Raw genomic sequence first — 17,818 nt, 5'->3', positions numbered from 1 at the left:
CCCTCCAACCGTTCACCATGTCTTTAGACATTTTCTGACCATAACAAAAAAAACCCAAAAAGAAACATGAAAATAGTTTCTGTTTTTGATTCCTCTCCAAACATGGTTTGAGAGAGTTCATCCCAGGGGAGTAGCAGTGTCTAATGTGAATTCTCCATCTCTGGCATATTAATTGATGTTGTAGTTACCTTGGGAAACAAATTGAAAATTAAAATTAAATAATCTGCTGTGAGATCAAACTACAAGGAACCAATTTATTTAGTGTCTGACTGAGTACAACATGGCACTGTGCCACTCAGAAAAATGAAGATGACTTTACATAGTATAGCTGCAGAATAACTTAACAGTGCTCAAAATGCTCTGTACAAACATTTCTAAGTTTACATCCATACATGTCTCAAAGTCAAAAACACATTCCTCTATGTTTATGTTTACTATCTGCTACTGAATACTTCCTTTATTACAACATTTATTGGCATTGTCATGTAATACAGATCAATGAATCAATCATACAGGAAAATCCCTAATATTAACACAGCCATTTATAAAAATTAAGCAATACAACTTGTCAACAGTAGCTAAAGGTAGTTTATAATCTTAATTTATGGATATGGCACAAAAATTAAAAGCAACATTAAATACTTTTTATCTTGTGACAAGCAGAGTCCTTCTCTCAGAGTAAGACAGAATATGGTATGATGGTATGTCATTTTTTAATTTTAAATCATACATATCACTTTGTTAGGTGAACTGCTGCATGTTGAGCAATAATTAAAAAAAAACAGTCCATTTTGCCAGAGTCAAAAGATATCACTGACCGAATCTAACTTTCTCTAGTCCGACAGAGATTGCAGCACTTGCAGGAGTGGTGTGGAAGCCTTTGCCTCCACAGAAGCAGCTGTTAACTTCTGCCTTTATGTAAGAAAGGGGTTGGCTGTTCCCACTCAGCACTAATCTCTGTGGGGTTCAGAAATCATTGCCTTTTGCCCCTTGCCAATCAGTGCCTCTGAAGAGAGCAAGGCAGGAACTGTTCTTTTTATGCACAGGCAAAATGCAACCAGCTTCTAGTGAGACACGTAAGGATCCAGCACCCTCCCTATCATGAGTAGCAGCTCATTTCTATTTTAGCTGCTGTGTCTATCAGCTGACAAACACAGCTAAAATAACTAAATATTATAATTTTTCTTAGTAATATTAAGCACAACATCTGCATATTATTTTTTCTACTACAAGTGCTGTAGGTAGCAACAAAATCAAAGCCCTGGTGATTGGTCCATTTCCAAAGATCCTGAGGTTGTTTCTAAAATACTAAGAAGAAAGCACCTCAAGTCCACATCAATATATAAGCTCATATTTTAATAAGTCAAAGCAAGTATTTTTTATCTTATTAAATCCTGTACAAATAAGTTAACCTTTCATTGTTTGCTTCACTGTTAGTTTAAACATGTCCTGGGTACATACACCTTCAAAGCATTAATTTGTTTGGATATTGCAAAGCCAAGGAGTTGAGGTCTAGAAACCCCTGAATAAATGTGACCATTCAATCCTAAATCATTACCACCTTGTGTAGACATGGGCTTTACTTCATTTACAAAGCGGTACTTTCCTTTCCTGAAAGATTCTAGGCTTTTTCACAGCACATATTTCTGCTACCGGAGCAAAGGCAAAAACTGATGAAAAGGTTGTTATCCTCTCTACAGATCAGGATCAGACACGATATGGAACAGTGGACTCCACAATAATTTACTGGTGCCCAAGAAATTACTACAATCAGCAATCTCAAACTCCACTCCAGTTCCCAAAATGAATATGCTTTGCCAGGCATTAACTTTCCTGCTTGTTCAGCCAAAATTTCCACCCTCCTTTCTTTCACGTCAATCCTTGTTCTGATCCATCTTTACCTCAGAGTCCTTTAGTCTTTTACCATTTTTTCTTCACTAAAATTGCCATTGTGTGCTGTGCAAGCCCAGTTCCAGGGCTCTCAACCTCTGTTTAGGGTTATTTCTAATACAAATAGAGACAAAATTTTTCTTTAAGTCACAGCATACCTTCGATAATAAGGAAATACCACAGCACACCACAGAATTTACTGAATTAATGAAATTACAGTGATTACCAAACAAAGTAAAATATAGTAAAGCAGCTATTAAAAATAATACAAATCACACCAATCAATCATTTTTTTAACAGTCCAAACATTTTAGTAAATCCAATTCAATCCCAGTGACTGTCCTATATTATTATATGACTGCTTAGGGCAAGTTAAAAATCTAGACCTTGCTTACAAGAAATCTTTCTCCCCACACAATGTGGAATTTCCTCACCTTTCTACCTTTTTTTTTTTCTGTATAAATTGTTTTAAGAGGCAGAGAAACACAATCAAATGTTTCCTCTGTGCTCCAAGTTGAATAGATTGCCATTTGCAACATTAGACAGCTACCAAGCCAGGAGATTAAGAAAATAATTACTTTTCTTTTCTGAGAAAAAACAAAATTATCTACTTTTCTATCTTGTAATCTATCTCGAAAACAAGTTTCACAGAATACATGTCAACTTCAAAACTACTAATATGTCTTATTTTAAGGTCACAAGACAGACATTTCTGCTGCTTTACAATATTAGCATTTGTGTAATAACACCAAACACTATACCTTAATATTGAAACTAATGTTCTTGAATACAGGGCAGAACCCTCATTTTAAAGTTACTGAGATTTCTTATACTGGTTTTGCAATTGACTCATTTCCCTGAAATGGTCTGAAGCAAGTCCCTGGATCCAAATATACCCCAGGGAGAACCCCAGACTCCAGATGTGAAAGTTATATTGCAGCCACATCTCTGGCTCCAATTAAAAGCACAGGGGGAACCTTAATTACTACACCCATGTTTTGGCATGTAGCTAAAGGAAGAACCAATTCCCAAATGCTGCTGATAAAATACATATTTGCCATTTTAAGTATCACATTAAGTACTTTCATAGGGTAAATATTTTCCTATGCTAGGACCAAATAACAGGGAGGCATGCTGAGAAGGCAGCGTGGGAAAAATATTATTTTCCTGTGAGTCAAAACCTCTGTGAAAACAGTCCCCAGCGAGCCCAGCAGGCAGGCTCACAGCACCTGATGCTCTGCTCAGGATGAGAAGGAGCCCTGGACTGTGACACATCCGCACCCCTGGCGCGCAGCAGGGCTGAGCCCCAGCTGAGCAATCCCTGACGGAGACACCCCGAGAGCCACGGCCCCTTGCACTGCAGGAGCGCTGGAGCTGCTCTGCCCACGGCCACTTGCACTGAGGCAAAGATACCTCAACAAAAACTAGAGACCTGCTGTATGTAACCGTGATGCATTACTCAGGGTTTGGGCTTGCATTTTGGTTTTGCTGTTTTGAGAAATCCCGATACTGAACTGACAAACTGACGAGACCTCGAGTGATCCAGGTGCCCAGATGAGGAAGAACTGGAAGGAGAGGACCTGCTGCAGTGAGGGCAAGCAATGCAAAGCATCTGGAAATTATTCTCAGACTTTAAAGGAATATATTTTTAAATATAGCATAATCTACATTTGCAGTCCCTGAAAGTAAAATACTTTCATAAAACTTGTAAGAGAAAAGCTATGAAAAATAAATTTATACCTTCTTTTTAAGAATTAAAACTCATCCTGAGGACATGCAGTGGTCACAAAAGTCTGCAGGAGTTAAATGTAAAGATCAAAGTGTTGCCCACAGCCAATGGAATTTAATTAGAATCCACAAAAGGAGAAGCACTGATGGTCTAGAACATGAAGTCATTGTTAATTGTTGTGCTTACTGATTCCTTCCAAATGCCTACTTACAGCTCAATCTCTCAAATTTAGCAATGCATAGCACTTTACTATTTAACTTGACCTTTAACTTTACATGTCTGCAAAATCTGATTTTTGTTTATTTCATAGACCAAAAAATGCCTTTAAGGAGCAAATAAACTAAAAAATAATAGTAATTATTTTGTGATTAACGTGAAATCTAGTAACCTTTTATCCCATACCATTAGTGAATCTTCAGCTAGCATTCATGACTTAGCCAGTATTGCTGCATCTCTTTTTTAATAAATGAAACAACAAACTGTTTAACAACTCCAAATTTCTAAAGCATGAAATAACTTCTCATTTGAGTACCATGCTCTGGATTAACTGTGAAGCATCTTTCAGAGATGATAAAAAATTTCCTCTACTTCTTGAAAGACACTTATCTTGCTGAGATTTGTACCTGCACATATTCTTGCTGAAGTTGATGTAACAGTTTACGCAACTGACATACAGGCTTGCATAAATATTATTTTCCCAAATACACTGGAGCATGGTAGAGCAATATAAAACATTGATTGTAGTGTCTAAAGACAGTGCATATAGTTAAATATTCCCTTTGTGTTCCCAGCTTTAAATTATAATGAACAGCAAGTTTTATAAATAAAAGTACTAAAAGTATTATAAATAAAATGTACTAAAAGTTTCCATGGACTCCACAGATCTTAGAGAAGTGTCTGAAAACTAGGTCTGTAGAAAGAAAAGTGTTTCATTAGCAGAGTTCAGTTGCAGAGTTTTCTGACTGGGTGTTTGCCACCTGTCACTTCTGTTTACAATGTCTTCAAAATCATTTTCATGCTGAAAATCACTGACAACTACCTTTCATATTTATTCAGGGCTAAGCACTCATGCCAACTCCTGTTGAAGTCAACAGCAGGTTTCTGGATACAGCAGGAATAGGATTAAACCTAAAAGGTCTGTCACTGCTGTCACTGAAATACTGATTTGCATGTTTTCTTATTTTTGAACCAAAATATGACCTTGGCTTTTTAATGTTGGGTTTTTGCAGCTAAGTGTGCAGATGCAATAATCACAGAACTGAGGTCATTTGAGATTACAGAAAGGTTAAAAACTGTGCATGGGAAGGTAATAACAGGAACTTGTAATTAGCAAAAATGGTTTGTCCTGCAGCATTGAGGTTATGTCCTTGTACTTTTTCTAAAAGAAAATATTCATTTAAGATGTGTAATCAACCCAAATAGATGGCTGAAGGGGTGTTTTCACAGCTATCATACAGCTACTGATTCTGTTTTAGGTAGGTCCCTGCAAAAAAAAGCAGCTCTGAAGGAGCACAGAAATCAGCTACTTTCCCAATTGTTCTCTTCCAGGGTATTTGCAGAGCAGAACCAAGAGGCACCTTCCTTTTTGATTAAATGCCTACAGATGGTTTCTGCTACAAAACATGTTTAAAAATAATTGGAATTGCTGATTTAGCCCATGTGCACTGTAAATTAGCACCTTCCTTTTTTATGTCACTGATTGGCCTGTCATTTTGCACACAATGGTACAGGCTCATATAGTTATTCATAGCCTACCTCTTTCAAAATCTGCTCTTCTAAAAAAGATTTGAATACACAAAAGCATCTTACCTTTGAGAAGACTATCAGCACATCCAGAGAGACTGAATGCTCTAAGAATACATTACAAAACCACTCTGAGTATCTTGTTTAGGTGCTTTCTAATACTCTTCTGCAAAATGCAGCAGAAAAGCATTTAAAGCAGAGAAAGCTAGGTAAATATAAGAATTTATATTGTCCTTAAAAACACAGGCTTCCCTTTTCACTAAAATGATGAAGCTAAGTAAAGATGAGAGCTTCTGTAAAATATTGAGCTTGCACGTGTGGTATTAAGAGAAATTAATCTTGTTAATCACAACAAATAAGCACTTAATGACTTACATTAGCCTGTTGTTAGTGTACACCATGTGTGTAACAAAACTAAAGATTAAATAAATCCAGAAGCAGATCTTGGCTTCCTGTTGAATGTTCAATCTGAGATGCTTGTTATTGTCTCCAGTGCAATTGCTGAAGTTACCACAGCTATTGCTCTTTCAAATCCTTCCGTTCCATTTATTCAACACTTCTTTTAAGCATGTGAATGAAATCAAATTGCACAGAGTGTTTTTCAGATTACTTTTGCACAGGAAAAGTCAGCACATATAAATGAGAGCAGCAGGGAGAAGGAATGCAAGATTAACTCAGAGAGATCTGCCATGCTCACCATGTATTCTGTAATATCTTCCCCTTGGCCCTGGTGGCAGTGTGAGGGGAAAATGTGGCCCTATGAAAAAGTAAGCTGAAAACATTTATAGGAGATTCAGCTTTGACATATCTAAATCATAGCAAGGCTAGTGAGATGTAGAAATGTGAGCTCCTTTATAAAGAAACTTCTCAAGTCATTAAAATGTAGCTTCTTGTTTTAATAATGGACACAGTGAAAATCAGAGGATCATTTAAGTGTTGATCATGACACCAAGGCAAAGAAAACATTATAAATGCTACATTTATAATGCTACTCACTAGTGATAAACAATGAAAAAAAAGACACATCCTTATAGGTAAAACATTTAAAATAGTAGAAGCCTTGGCCAGTGCTGCTCCTCCAGTTAGAACAGATACATTTAGAAAGATTTAGCATGTTTCAAGCTATGCATTATACAGGTTCAAGTACATTAGCTGTTGAATTGCAGCCTTTTGTAACAATACCAAAGTTGAATATTCAAACAGAACAAAAATAATACCATCCAGTTTTTTGAAACTCTGTTTCAGTTTTGGATATTTTTGTGCCCAAGTGCTGGTTACAGACTGGCACTTCCAGAAATAGATTAAATAGATGCTTAGCTTGCAATGCTTGCAAATTCCACTGAAATTCACCAATTTCTGTGGCAGGTGTTTCAGACAGGGATTAAACAGTTTAAGAGATACTGAAAAATGGAAATCCAAGAAAAGGTTAAAAAAGAACAATTCAGAAAATTTGTTCAGATGTATCAATTGCCAGCCTCTAATTCAAGGCACAAATACAGGGCTTAATTATTGAGGCAAATTAAATATATTTTAACTGTAATTCTTCTGCTGCTTTTTTGTGACTTTTTGTGCAAGGTCCTCAGGTCTTTCTCTCATTGGTTAAATACAGATATTGTGCATTGCATGAACCACAGGGTAATCTTCCTGGACTTATTCCAGGCAGGGTACCTAGAATCACCCACATTTCTTCACTTCACAACCTGTGAAGTGCTGCAATGATGCTAACATCACAGTATTCTTACCGAAGTCTGAAAGATCAGAGCTTGTCTCCACTCCTCAGATTGCAGTTTTCCTATATTTTCTAATTTATTTTGCTGTTCTTTATTATGTGAAAGACAAAGAGAGATGCAGACAGAATAAAGGATCATGGAGGAAAGAACAGAAGAAAACCTATAGAAAAACATGAGGATCAAAAAATCCGTAAGAAATAAGGAAAACACAGCCAATAGAGCAAAGCTATTTGTAATGGAATGGACAGTTCTCTTACTGATAAAGTGCTTTCTCTCTACTACAAATCCACTGAAGTTTGGTAGGTTCTTATGCAAATAATTTTTCTGTAATCTGTCAGTATAGCCTATAGAACATGTTGACATGCCAATTTCATGGAGCTTTCCAGCGTTATTTTAGATTTTAGGAGAAATTTTTTGTTTGTTGTTTCTGTGTTTCAACCATGTTTCCTGGCTATGTATTACTCTCTGATGCACAATTAAGGAAAGATACGTGTTTATTACCTTGATTTGGCCATCGAGATTCAATTTCTAGTTTCACTGGTTCGCTGCACTAGCACCTATTGGAGGGCTGGGAATGACATACTTTGTTTTGCAGCATTGTTTAATGAGGCTGCTCTGTGTTAATAAAGAAGTAAAAACTTCCTGTGTTATTTTCTAGTATTTTGTTTTAAATGGCATTGATTTCAAACATAAAGGTTAGATGTCCATTGTTACTGACTTAATGTTTCATTTCATAATTTTACATTTTCTTTTTTTTAAGGATATTTCACTTGTGTTCTACAATATGTCCATATTGTACAACACAGACATGTTTTTCTATAAGAAGCCTGTTTTCTCTCTCCATCAGGCCTTCTGAAGTACCGGTTAGTGCTGCATGTGTATGTGAGATGCCAGGATGGAAGCATTACCTACCTGCTCCCTTCAAGGCCCTGACCTGCATGGCAGCGAGGCAGCATGGAAGCGCACTGGTGTCAGCAACCACCCATAACCACAAGCACACCTTCCTCCCACTGCCACCACAGAAGGGAAGGAACTGTACGGGCAGCCAGTTCTTAGCTCAAGGTGTGGCAATTTATGATTCAGTGCTGGGAGGCTTTGGGCTTCAGTCCTCAGGCAAAATGAGCACAGAACACATCTTGGTCTAGAGGAGCTCACAAACAGGAGCCAAAGAAAAGTAGCAACAGAGTCATCTCAGATTTACTTTGTGGAGAACCCAAACTAAAACCAATTGTTACTGATAAACATCTTTGTCTCAACACTTCAGCTGCCCAGAGACCTAAGGCTTACTTGAAGTGTGGGGGCTGTACCACCACAAAGGTCCTTCAAGTACAATTTCCCACCAAAATGTTAACAGATAACATATGAATTCCACATGTGCTGTTTTTTAAAATCTGTAAAATGGAAATCCACCACTGAGCACCTGGTTTCTTTTGTCATATTAAGAAATTATGTTCATTTCAAAAATGGAGCTACCTAACAGGACGTCTCCAACTTGCTGTGTTGCATACTAGTTCTGTGAATAACAGCTTCAAGCAGAAAAGAACACAGTTCAGCTGTTTCTGAGGTGAAAGAGCAGAGCAACTGGCTAGTGAACTGAGGCAGAAAAGCTAAAAATGAACCAAAATCAAATTCCAGCCATATCAAGTGGATAGGTACTCAAGAGTAGCACTTCAAATAGGTTTTGAATGTTATTTGAATATTATCTTGAAGAGATATGCTCCTTTGCCTGGACAGTTAAAATTATTGTTCACTGGATCCTTGAAAAAAGAAATCATGTAACAAATAATGTGTTCCACCTCTGTATTTGTTTATGTGCTCAGAAAGAGAATGCTACATAGCAAGCTTCCCCTTTTCAAAGGGAGTAAAAGCTGAGAAGCCATGAGAATAGCTGGGGCAGAGGGAGGAAAAGTTCCTGGAGGATGTAAACCACAGACTTAAGTTTAAGGATAAAGAAAAGTAGTATCTCCTTCACAAGGAATTTCCTGCCAAGATGAAGACAAAATGTTTTAAGCATTTTGGCATTCCAGAGCATTTTGAAGCAGCACGAATCTTGCAGAGTGCACTCTCAACACGTAAGGGAGGAAAGAAAGGCTGCTGCACTGTGTATAGTCTTCCTTTGTATGGGGTCAGAAATATTTGACATTTCTGCTTACACTTTAGGTGATGTGGGAAATAAAAAATATTTATTTTAAATACTTGTACCTGACAAGCTTTAACGAGACACAAGCACTAACTTTACAAGTATCTTGTGGAGAAATTAAATTTTCACAGTATCACAAGTATCATTGCAGTATATTCACGTTGTAAACCTCTGCTCTGGGTTTTCAACTCTGTTTATAACAGGCACCTAAATCCCACGATGTCCATGCTATGTTTAACTGACATTAGGATTGCATTCCTAAGTAATGCAACTTCTTTGCTAAAATACAGAGTGCCAAACCTAAGTTTAAAGATCAGAATGCATTTATTAATATTTTACTAAAGATCATGAGCATTTTCCATTACTGCAGTGTAACAGCTGGGAAAGAAAACACTGAGTATTTGTCATATAAACCCATATAACTGCCTTTTTTGGCATATTTATTCCAGCATTAAACTGATCAGCCATTTACAATATAATAGCTTACAACAGTGGCAATAAAATCTAACTATTTTTAGATGCTTTTCTGCCACTCCCACTTTTTCATTTATCATCTTATTTTTCCATCTACCAATTTCCTACTAACAAAATTCTGTCCACAACACAGGCAGGGATAGACATTTTGTTTTCGTTTTTGCTATGGGTAAAGCATAACCCTGTATCCTATCAGTAGTCCTTGTTTTTCACTGTTCCAAAGCCTATTTGAAAAGATAGGCTTTTCCTTTTAATTCCCCTCTATCGTTTGAACCCATTTTTGCTTAGAACTTATGATTGCTTAGAACTCCAAATAATTTTCAAAGAGAAACTCAAAGGAAGATACCATGAAACCACATTTCATATATTAGGCAACCATCAAAGCCAGTTTTTACTGGCATTTCTGAGCGCCTGTCTCTAATCTGCTATGAGAATAGTCAGTGACATGATGCCCACCCACCCCTATCTCATGCATGGTACAGCTGCACACTTCAAACTGTGACTAGCCATGCCTCTGTTGGTTCTAAAATTTACTGTTTTTATGGTCAGTGACTTTGTCCACATATAGCTGACAATCATGCTGCCTCTCCCACAGATCAGGAGCATGTGACATTCAGGGCTAAGTCCGACCCTGATCGAAGCTGATACTAATTTTCAGATCAGCAACAGATTTTCAGTGTCACACTACAAATGTGGTCTCTGTCTCATGAGAACATCAAAAGGTTTTGCAAACTGTGCCTAACTTGAGATGAAGACTAGTCTCCTCTCTGTTATTTCACTGCCACTACACTACCAAATGCTTTGTCTGCAAAAGGAAATATTTCATTACCTTCTAACATTCATGAAGGTCTCACTACTTAGTCAGCAAGATCACAACTTGCGAAAATGTTTACAGAACTTTTGTTTACACTTAAATACTGGTATTTAACCTTCTGTGAGGTGATCCTTGGGCAGGTTGCTTAGCAGAGAAATAGTGCCACTGATACCCTGCATACTGCTCTCTCTCTCTCTGTTGCTGTTGGTAGGCCTATTACGTGCTTATTTTAACCCAGAAGGCTCCAATTAATAGCAGGGCCATACAGAAATATATAGCAAAAGATGATGTCTGACCTGAAGGGTTTGCCGTCTGAATGGCTAAAACAGAAAAATGGGATATGAAAGGAGCATAACAATGCCCCCTTTATAAATGGGGAAATAAAGCATGCTGGAGATCACAAAAGGAACACAGCAGCCAAGCTAAGAAGTGTATCCAGATGTCTTAGCAAAAGTTAAGAGATTGCACAAGTTTGCTGGGCAGTTTACTAGATCTGAGTGATTTGGAAAAGTTATGTTTGACCTTATAAAAATTGGCAGCCAGATTTTAAAAGCAACAGTGGGATGAAAACAGTTTACACAGTAAAATTCTAACAGATTTTGAAAATAGGATTCATGAAAGGATGCAGGGGCTAAATACACATGCAGAGCAAGGAAGGTATCCTCATACTAAAACTACATGGCTAATACACCGCAGGTTTAATGTCATTCTCTTACTTCTGAAGGCTTCATAATTCCTTAAAGGAAATGCATTTCCCCTTGGCTGGTTTTTTATATCATGCAACTTTTTTGGGAACTTTAACTGTATCAAAATAAGCATTTCATTCAATCTATAATTAATTGTAATTATTTCTGCCACAGTTTTTGAGAAAAAAAAATCAGTTCCCCATTGACCAAAAGCCTTGCTAGGTTACTTAAGCCACCAGACTCTCTCCCTTCATAACATTCTAAGGGGGAAATTCTAAAATCCTACCTCTAAATATGTCTCATGAGCTCTATGGACTAATGGCTCCATTTTCACTAAAATTTCAGAAATTTATCTGTCTGCCAAAGATTTTTCTCATCATGAAGGCAAATAGTTTTGCACTTTCAGCTTGCCAGTGCAAAGAGACAAGAGACAGCTATGAAGACAATTTCGGCAAAAACAACAAAAAAAGAGATTTAAAGTTAGATTGATACATGCTTTCTCTGAAGACATGGAAATTTTGCCATTTTTAGCAGTTCTATTTAAAACAGGAACTGCAACGAGTATTTTAGGGTCCTGGATGCCAGCAGTCAGGGCTGGGGAGAAACACAGCTATTTGTGTAAGCAGATGCCCCTCCCTATTAACCAGAAGGCAGCACCTGAGCATATTGTCTTTGTGTTTTCAAATCATAGAAATCATCATGAACAAACATAAAACCCCAATTTTTCCCAATAACAAACTAGAAATATTGCTGAGGTGTCTCTCTGCATTCAGGCTTTTACTAATGCTCTTTTGTGTGTGAAGATTTTCTGCATTTGCTGAGGATGGCAATCAGCTTTCCCTGAACAATTTTTGCCAGTCTGCATCTGTATCAAGTGCCAAGTGAAATGCAAGGTTAAAATGAAATTAAATACACATTTACTTTGGTCAGCATTAGAAAGGCAGTCATCGCTGCACAACACACTTCTGTCTAATATACTATTGAGAAACTTGGTTTTGAGCTATCATTTATTAAAAATTGAGAGTTTTGCAGCAACTAATGTACATGGCATCACAGAAACCACAGGTTTTACTGCACTCTCTGGAATCAATGACATTCAAGAATTACACCAGGAGGACTCCCACAAAATACATTTTCCCTGAAAGCATGATGTATTTTTGTTCTGAATAACTCTGAACTGGGCTGAGGAACAGATTCACTTCATAAATGTATGTTTCTTTCAATTTCCATTTGTGGAGGGGAAAATAATCAAAGAATTTTAGCATGCAACCTTCTAACAAAATATTTAAACTTTATTCACAGGGAGGCAATTGGATGACTTGCATGGGGTATTCCCTGCAGCTCTCTAACACAAATAGCTGTCCAAGGGCTAGATTCCACAATGCTTGATAATATCTTTGGAAGTGGTTCCAGTCTCCTCCAAGATGATGCACATGTCCTGTTTCTAGATTACAACTACACAATTGAAGCTCTCTTCCTGAGCCACTGCATGGCTGACCTATTTTCTATATGGACTTAGCTGAAACAATCAATGGGCATAGCCAAGCGTGAAGTGCAAGGCACAGCCAAGCCATCCCAAAGGGAGGGCTCCAGAGAGTGACCCACAGCCCCAAACCATCCCAAGGGAGGGTTCCAGAGTGTGACCCACAGCCCCAAACCATCCCAAGGGAGGGTTCCAGACAGCTCCATGCCCCACAGCCCCTGCAGGAGTACAAGCCTCCAGGCATTTCTCCCCTTGCCTTAGGGCACAGAAAAAGTGGCCTTGTCACTCAAGCAGGGGCAGCACAGCACTCTGTTCACAGCAGATACATATGCACAGGAAATAGAGATGGCGGCTCTCATAAAGGAAATACCCTCTAAGAAATAACACAAGGTCACAGCTTGGTTATCATCTGGGCTTAGTGCCCTCCCTGGAAGGAATTACCCTCCTTGGGTCGACTTGCACAAGGGATTTCATTTGAATGCCTCTGCTAGCAGGGCACCATTCTCTTGGAACAGCTACTTCAAGTGTGAATAGTGAATATGCAAGAAGAAAATCAATTCACAAATTGACTTTAAGTAATACAAAGGAACTAATTTAAAGAGTCAGACCAGTAAAATCAAGAATAATGTGTACCACAATACTGCCACTGGGAGAGTGCTTAAAAGTAGCAGTAAAGGCCTGAACCATGGAAGGGGGCATTTGAATCAAATGAGAATGTCAGTTAGAATACAATTAATCTCAATTAAATCTGAAAGCACTAATATTCTTAGCAAGGGCATCTATTCCACTTAACAAAACTATCATATAACAGGAAACATTAATAAAAAAAACAACTGGAAGTGAATGTCACAAAATACCATGCTCTGACAGGGTGGAATTCTCCTGGAGACTGAAGGCCTGTGCAGGCCCTGAAGCTCAGAGAGGTGCCTGGGGTCAGAATCCATGAACAGGACGTGGTGAGGCCTCTCTGTGGTGAAGTAAAATTAATCTGTAGGGAGCATATTTGCTCTGGCTTAGGTCATGAGGCAGCAGAACAGTGAAACGTGCACTCCTGCAAAAAGGGAGTTGATATCAGCTTGCTCTCAACACCACATCTACAGAAATAAATATCCTGTGTGGTGAGCCACTTCCTAGCACTGACCTACAGCTGCCATCACCCGATTAGGACAACCAAAAATATGGAAGACAAGCACATCACCAAATGAGCTGCAGTCAGTACCTATGGCACAAATAAAAGGCTTAACTATAGATATTAACATGTTTTTTCAGTGGTCTCAAAGCATGAGAATCTATAAACAAAAACCTTATACAAAATCTGCTTTTCTAGCAAATTTTGCTGCTTTTATTAGTAAAAATTAGTTTGTTGTTTACACCATAGCTAGAAGCCCTAGTCAATTTAAGCACATGCTTAAATCCTATTGTAATTTTAAAATTAAATAGATACTAACATTCTGCCCTGAGCAGTGTTGCTTGTTGAACAAAAACCAATGCCTTGAACTGACTTAAAAATATAATATGTTTAATGATAAACTTGAATCTCTACTTGTCATACAACTATTCATGGAAGACACACTGAATATACATCATACATACAGCCATACAATATACAAACATCATACAGCCATATCTCAAATGGTGAAGACATGCTAGAAAGAATATTCAAAGTAATGCCAACTATGAGATTTGGCCTAATTTAAACTTCAAATGCTAAAAATCTTAATTGTAATGGCAAACATCTCCATAAATGCAGTAAATTTTAGGACACGTAGACAATAAAGGTCTTTAAAAATTAAATAGTACAAAAAGTGCAAGGACTCCCAGCAAAGAAACTCTAATGGCAGGTCTCCAATGGCCCAAATTTCATTTGTTAATAAAATGTGCCAACTGAAATGCAATGATTTCTAAATAACATTACAATAAAATACTTTAAATCACATCCTGCAGTTTCCAAGAATTTTTTAAAATAAGATTTCTTTTTCCTTATGCAGAACTTTTCTTAAATGACTAAGCTTCTATAAAGAAAAATATATTTTTTTCTTTATAAAAACCTGTTGCTAGTCTGCAAAGTAGATACAAAATACAGCCAGTACCTCCTTGCACATATTTCCTTGTGGATAATTTACAACATGGCATATGCTTGCTTAGATTACTGAGGTGCTTGAATTTTAGTTCTTGGGGATTTTTTAAAGTACAATACGATTTACAGGATTTTTTGTTGAAAACTCATTTCAGTTAAGAGGAAAATAGCTGTGTTTGCTACAAATTCTATCTTGGCCTCTTGGATAACTTATTTTGAGTCTTGGTAATTTTTTTTTTTTAAAATTTTAAACAGATGGCATTCATACTCATAATAGCACTGATATTTTATCTTTTATAGCATGACATAACCAGGTTTTGACTGCTACTGATATTTGGCATATTAAATTTTATTATCAACTCTTACTTATGTTTTGATTTCACTATGGGATTTGTTTTGAAACAGACTGTCATAGAAGGCTAAGAACAGATTTTTTTAAAGAAAGCATTAATCCCAGTAAGACAAATATACTCGAGTACTTACTTTTATGGACCCTGACTTCTCATTTTTAGTGTTTTATTAAAAATTTGATTAATTTGAGTACTCAGCAAGTGAACCAGTGGAAGCGAGACCTTGGTGAGACATTTTATTGATGTCAAAAAGGAATAAAAACCACTGTAGAACTAAATTCCTTACCTTCTCCTCCAATATTTGCCTCATGATCTTGCATTGTCATGACTCATAATAGCTGCAAGCTACATATTTCCACAGAAAAAGGAAGTACAACCAGGAAATCTGAAAATGTGCTTTCCTTCTCTCTCCTTCCGTACTTTTCCTGCCTGCTTTGGATCAGCATGATTGCAGCAAATGCCTTTTTTTTTTTGAGAATGGGAGCACAAAGTTTTTCTATCACTGCTACAGTACTCCTCCTGCTTCCTTACAATCACCTAGTTCATTTAAGGTTCTTTCGACTGGGAAAGCAAAGAGAACAGTCATCAGAACGTATGGCCGGATGTAGCACCCCAGAGCAACACAACCCAAGCAAGAAACTTCTTTACAATTCTCTTCCCTACAAAGAGAACATTTGTAACACATTTGCACACATTCCCGGGATGCCTGAATTGCTTATCTTCTCTGATTAATTATGCAAAATGGTCTGTTACAGGAATCTCTTCCCAGTACAGCCTGTCACCACCTTTTGTTCCTGACCCTAGGAAAGTAGTGGACCCATTTATATGATTTAAAGTGTATGTTTCCTTACGACTCCTTTTTGTCGTTTGGAAACAAATCATCTCAATATTAACTACAAGAAAAGGGAGTGGCTCCATTGGGAGTTTTGTCTTAGGAAAAATTCTAAGATTAGATCACTTCCAAATAAGTAAAACACTTTGTTCTATTCATACAAATATAATTAAACTCTTACACTTCTTATGAAAAAAATTCCTCTGTTACATTATTCTGCAGCTCTGTATTCTCAGACTTAATAATGGAAAATCCAAGTGAATAAAAATGTTGGTTTTCCTACTAGTATTCCAAATAGCAAATGTCTGGTCATCTCTCTTTAGAGCAACCCACATGCAGCACAGCGTAACCTGTAGTCCAGTGGATGTGTAAAGCCCAAATACAGCATTACAGACACACTGCATCCTTGCTTATGACTTGTTCCCTGTAAAATCATCCTTTGAACTTAGAAAGCCATCTTACTACATCCCCAGAATTAGTGACCAGCTCTGAAAATAGAGCCATTTTAGAGGCAGCATTAGATCAAGCTTGAGACATGACGTAAGATGTTTAAAAGATGCAGGAAAGATGTACAAAAGCACTCCCTTATATATGAGAGAAAAAGTTTTCAAGTGTTTCATGATTATAGATAGTGATGATTTTATAAAGGGAATACTAAACGTAGGCTAGTAATGCCCACTGGGCTTCAGCCACAGAAACGAACCTATTCACTCAGAAAAGGGATTATGAGCCTAAAGTCTTGAAGAAATGGAAAGAAGAGGGAGGAAATTGACTGAAAAACTGCTAATCATCATGAGTGCAACACAGTTTGGCGGTTCATTTATTCTTCCTAGGAAAAAGAAGCATTGGAATAGCAGATGCAGAGATGAAGTTATTGTTAGATCATCAAGTATGTGATGAAATATCAGGTTGGTGTCTCATTCATGAGGTGGAATGATAGAAATTGCTCTGAAAACCGGATAAGAAACCTTACCTAAGCATAAGGCAGTAACGCCAGCCTGAATGGGTTTAATTAGCTCGACGAGCATCGGCAGGTCGCGAATTCTTAGAAAGCCTCACAATGCACAAAGGCCGCCGGAGTACCGCCCGTGGCTGGAGCCCTCAGCGGGCTCCCCGAGCGCTTCCAGCCCCGAATCGATCCCTGTTCCGCTCACGCCCATGTCTGCCTCGGAGCACGGCGCACAGGGGGCTCGGGGCGCTGAGGGGAGAGCGCTTCGCGCCCCCGCCCGCTGCCGGGCTCAACACCGACCACCGCCCGGCCGGAGAGAGCCTCGGCCCCGGCCGCGCCCCGCGGTCACGCCGGGCGCCCCGTCCCAGCGCTGTCCAGGGTCCCCGCCGCCCCTCTCCGCGCCCCGGGCGCCGCTCGCTCGCTCGCTCGCTCCCTCCCTGCCTGCCTGCCTCCGTCACTCACTCACCATGGCGCGGGGTGCCCGCGGCCGCAGCCCCGCCGAGGGGCTCTGGGCAGGCGCCGCTGCCGCTCCCCGGCGCCGCCAAGGTGTATTTGGGGAGCGGGCGCGGCGCGGCGGCGGCGGGGCTCGGCGGGAGGGGCCTCCCCGCGGGCCCAATCAGGGCGGCGGCGGGGCGGGGGCGGCGGCCGGGGGCGGTGCGATGGCCCCGCGGGCCGGGCCGGGCCGGGCCGGGCCGGGCCGGGCCGTGCCGGTCGGGCAGAGCCGGGCCAGACCCGGGGCAGAGCCGGGCCAGACCCGCCGAGCGCCGCCGGCGCGGAGCGGCCCCTGCGCTGGGACCGGCAGGGGCTGCGGGCGGGGCGCGGGCTCCCCGGCACCCCCCCGCCGCCGGTGCCCCCTCGCCTTGCGGCCCCCACGGGTCTGGGCTCGGAGAAATGTCAGCCTGCGCAGCCGGGAGCTCCTGT

At 39.4% G+C, this 17,818-nt stretch overlaps 1 protein-coding gene across 3 annotated transcripts in view; it reads right to left on the bottom strand.

Annotated features, from left to right (window-relative positions):
- Positions 1 to 17,503, bottom strand: part of GUCY1A1 (guanylate cyclase 1 soluble subunit alpha 1) — a 34,867-nt gene extending 17,364 nt beyond the window's left edge. The window contains exon 1 of one of the 3 annotated variants that reach the window (XM_005486337.4): positions 17,364 to 17,503. The gene's annotated coding sequence lies outside the window, so the exon portion shown is untranslated. Of the gene's footprint in view, positions 1 to 13,546; positions 13,700 to 16,921; positions 17,062 to 17,363 lie in introns of those variants that run through there. The other 2 variants (XM_014266555.3, XM_074541173.1) reach the window with 2 other exon arrangements.
- Positions 17,504 to 17,818: the final 315 nt, after the last annotated feature.

Source organism: Zonotrichia albicollis, chromosome 5, assembly GCF_047830755.1.
Source record: "Zonotrichia albicollis isolate bZonAlb1 chromosome 5, bZonAlb1.hap1, whole genome shotgun sequence".
In the NCBI taxonomy this organism is placed as follows: domain Eukaryota; kingdom Metazoa; phylum Chordata; class Aves; order Passeriformes; family Passerellidae; genus Zonotrichia; species Zonotrichia albicollis.
This window is presented reverse-complemented; position numbering and strand designations above follow the sequence as displayed.